The sequence below is a fragment of the Heterodontus francisci genome, unplaced genomic scaffold (assembly GCF_036365525.1).
Source record: "Heterodontus francisci isolate sHetFra1 unplaced genomic scaffold, sHetFra1.hap1 HAP1_SCAFFOLD_452, whole genome shotgun sequence".
In the NCBI taxonomy this organism is placed as follows: Eukaryota; Metazoa; Chordata; class Chondrichthyes; order Heterodontiformes; family Heterodontidae; genus Heterodontus; species Heterodontus francisci.
The window spans coordinates 556,286-560,839 of NW_027141290.1; positions in this window are offsets into that span (position 1 = coordinate 556,286).

Genomic DNA, 4,554 nt, shown 5'->3' on the forward strand with positions numbered 1-4,554 from the left:
ACAGTAGAGAGAAACAAAAATCATTGATAAATATACAAAAATGTAAAATGATAGTGCAAGAAATTGTGGAGCTTTTAGGGATAAAGAACGGAAATCTCCTTGTGTTGGAAAAGGTAATGAATGAGAGCGTTATATGTCTGTTCACAAAAGCAAGGATGAAGTTAATGTCCCAGTGGAGGAGAGGTACAGAGATATTGGACAGAATGAAAATAGACAGAAAGGAGGTTCTCAATAGATTGGGATCACTTCACGTTAATGACTCCAGATAGAAAACATCCAGATTGCTGAGGGAGATAACAGAAATCCTGACGATAATGTTTGGATATTGAAGTAGTTCCAGTTGCCTGAAACAGTGCAAATGTTACAGTCCTGTTCTAGAAATGGGAAGGATAAAGCTGGTGACGACAGTCCATCAGTGGTCGAAAACAATTGGAGACAAGTGTCAAGGATCAAATGAACTTCAACTTGAAGAATGATGAGTTAATAAGGGACAAGCAGTACCGATTTGCTAAGGACAAATCATGTGCGACTAACCTGATTGAATTCTTGGGGTTGACTTTGCTGAAGGTAGTCGGATCGATATTGGATATCTGCTTTTTAAAAGGCATTCGATCAAGTAGTACATAACAGAGTTACACAGAAAATAGAAGTTCATGTTAAAAATTGATACTGGTCTGCTGAGATGGTAGTTGGCTAAAGGATAGGAGACAGAGTGTCGTAGTGAACTGATGTCTTTTTAATGTGAAGAAGTATGCAGTCGGTGACACAGAAATCTTTATTAACAACATTGCTTTCAAAGGACCATAATTTGGAAGTTTGAGGAGGACAAAATACATAGCAATGTTTGTAAATAGTAAAGAGCTTTAAGTTTCAGGTAGATTTTACCTGAACAGAGGTGAGACAGAGAATACCCAACCTGTCTCACCTTGAGATTCCGGACCGAGATGGACCAACAAGGTATCGAGTCAAGTTCTGTGATCAAGTCAGAGAGTTTATTGGGCTTAACTAAGATGCACAAAGTTAATCCTTAGCAACAGCAATAAGTATACAGTAACACTCAGTACTGGTTCTTGCTTCTGAGCTTGCTGGGACATGGACTTCTCTCCTTCTTCTTCTCTTGCTGTGTTGACCATAGTCTATCTTCTCCTTCTAAGTGTGCCAACAATGCTCTGTTCATCCCTTGCTAAGTGATGACATCCCCTATCACCCTTTATTTTACCATATTAGGTTCTGATTTGTTCCGATTATCCTAATTGGTTTAATCTACACACTTTACAGATGCTTCCTGTGTCTTTCACTTTTAGCAAGTATCCTTGTGTTCCTGGTTCGAGTCTCTCTCATCAGGGTAAACATCCTCTCAGTATCCACCCGGCCAAGTGCTCTCAAGATCTTATGGATTTCAATAAGATCACTTCTCATTCTCCTTAACTCCATTGGATACAGGACAACCTGTCCAACCATTTCCCAGAAGATAACCCCTTCATTCCAGCGATCAGTCGAGTCAACCTTCTCTGAACTGCTTCTAATGCAATTTCTGTGCTTTCATCAGTAAGGAGACCAAAACTGTACACAGTATTACAGATACAGTCTCACCAATACCCTGGACAACTGTAGCAAATCTTCCTTACTTTAATAGTCCATTCCCCTTGCAATAACTGACATCATTCCATTTGTCTTCCTAAACTCATGTTGCATGTGCATACTAACTTTTTGTGATTCATGCACAAGGATACCCAACTCTGTCGCGTTGTTTTACTGTCTGTTTCTTTTCCATGTTGACTCAGCACGTCAGGAATGAAACGGCTGCAAGTGATAATGTATTCGTGAGGGCCGATTCAAACCGAGTTGGAAGACAGTGGGGGATGTAGGAAGAAATAAATGAAGCTGCAAGGAGTCAGATTTCATAATTCTTCCCGCCAAATTAGTTTTTTTAAAAAATCTTTGCCTTGTTTTGCTATCTGAAATTGGCGGGCTTTTTGAGTTCGATTACATTTCAGTTGCAGTTCAACCAATCAGGGCACAGCATTTCCCGCCGCCCTTTTATTTCGCAGAGCTGGTTTCAAACTTGACTGATGGACGGGGCTGCATCCAATCACAACACAAGGGCGGTCCCTCTAGTGTCTTAAACAGACAGTCCCTGAGCAGCCTCAACATTTACAGTGTCTTTGTTCCACATCTTCTACCAGAATGGCCAGAACCAAACAGACAGCGCGCAAATCGACCGGAGGGAAAGCTCCTTGCAAGCAGCTGGCTACCAAAGCGGCCCGCAAGAGCGCTCCAGCCACGGGCGGAGTGAAGAAGCCTCACCGTTACAGACCCGGCACTGTGGCTCTGCGGGAGATCCGCCGCTACCAGAAATCCACCGAGCTGCTCATCCACAAACTGCCCTTCCAGCGCCTGGTGCGGGAGATCGCGCAGTACTTCAAGACAGACCTGCACTTCCAGAGCTCGGCCGCCATCGCCCACCGGTTTTCCCTCTTCCAAACATTAACACCCCACCCGCCCCCTCCAAAAAAAATCTTTCATCATAAAAATCTATAAAAACTACATTACAAAACTGTTCAGGAAGAATGATCAAATCCGTCCACTTATCCCTTCTGGATGAATGATAGTGAGGACACTGGTGATTGGTCACTCTGTGCAGCTTCTCATTGTGTTGTTCATGTTACCAATCAGATAGTTGCTTCGTTCACCAATCCGGAGACATCACGTTAATAGGGCGGAAAATAACCACGCCGGATTGGCAGACACCAAACGGCTTCTTTTTCAAATTTGAAAAGTCCGCCAATCGATTTGAAAAACAAGGAGCGGCTTGACTGCATATCACATTAATCGATCATATAGCCTTACGACAGGGATGTAAAAATATCCCCCATATTGTATTATTTCACATTTTCTCACAAGTTCCAGATTCGCTTTTCCAATCCGACATCTATTCGGATTCATTCTCTGTCCTGTTTTAAAACAATCTGTAACCGGCAGGAAAAAAGTCTCATTCACAACATTCTGTAACCGGATACATTTCAGATCAATGTTAAAAAAACGCATCTCCGATTATAAATTGGTACGATTCGTGGGAGACAAAAGAGGAGTGTAGATTTTCAGTGTGAGGTGTTAAAGAGTGAGACTGAGGGTTCCGACACAACCGGGGTTTCTAAATAATGTACTTATTAATTATTGAAACTAAACTTATGGAAGTCTGGGCCTTTCTCTTTGTTAGTGTCCGAAATGTGAATTTGGAGTTTAATCTGTACCTGTCAGTTTCTGCTATGGAAGGTTGTTTGATTTTGCCTCTGCACTTGTTAGTCAGTAATATGTTTGTGTAGCTTCACACTGCACATGTTAATTGATGGCAGGTGAGTCTGGTTTTCACTCGACATGTCAGTCTCTGGTTTGGAAGCCTCGACTGTATTCTGTACCTATCAGACTTCGACATATGAGGGTATGTTTTAACCTGTTCCTGCCAATCTGTTTTATGTCAGTACTGTTTATTATCTGTATCTGTAAGTTTCTGATGAATGAATGTGGACTGTATCATATCCCTGTCAGTGATCATTAAGAGTTATTTTACACTGTAACTGCCAGTATCTGATATGTGAGTGTGGGTTGTGATCTGCATCTGCCTGTTTCTGGTATGTGACATGAGCATTGTTTTTACACTGTGTGTGTTAGCCTCACGTGTCAGAAGCTGGGTTTAATTGTACATCTCACTTTCTGCTGCATGATTGTGGAATTTCATCTGTAAATTTATTTTCTGATATGGGCGTGTGAATTTTATTCTGTGGGCCAATTTCTGGTATGTGATTGTGTGTTCTTTCTGTTCCTGTCAGTTTCTGACATGTGAATATGCATTTTCCTCTGTTCTGGTCAGTTACTGCAATGAAAGGCGCTCCTTTATTCTGTGCCTCTCAGTTTCTGGTCTGGAAGAAAGATTTTTATTCTTTACCTTTTGTATTCTGACAAGTGAATGTGAGATCACCCTGTATCTGTCAGTTTGTAACATGTTACTGTGTCTTTTACTCTTCACCTGTCAGTTTCTGATATGTGAATGTGGATTTTATTCTGTATCTGTCAGTTACTACAAAGCAAGTATGTATTTTATTCCGTACCTGTTTGTTTCCTGTAATTGATCGGAGCTTTTACTCTATATCTGTCAGTCTCTGGAATGTGAATGTTGCTATTACTCTGTGTCTGTCTGCGTCAGATTTGTCAGCAAGTGTTTTAATTTCCCTTTCTGTTCCTGACACAAGAATGTGGATTTTACGATGCATCTCTCAGTTACTGGTATGTGATTGTGGGTTTTATTCTGTGTCCACAAGCCTATGATTAGTGATTGTGGCTTGTGTCCTAGGCCTGTCACTATCTTGTTTCATATGCCCATTATTCTGTGCATGTTACTTTATGGGAAATGACTGCAGGATTTACACTTTTCCTGCCATATTACTACTATTGCTTCCAGAGCTGGTCAGAAGCCGGAAACTCTGTGGTTAGTAACTCACGTCCAAACTCCTTAAATACTTTCCACCACTGACAAGCCACAAGTCAGCAGTCTGA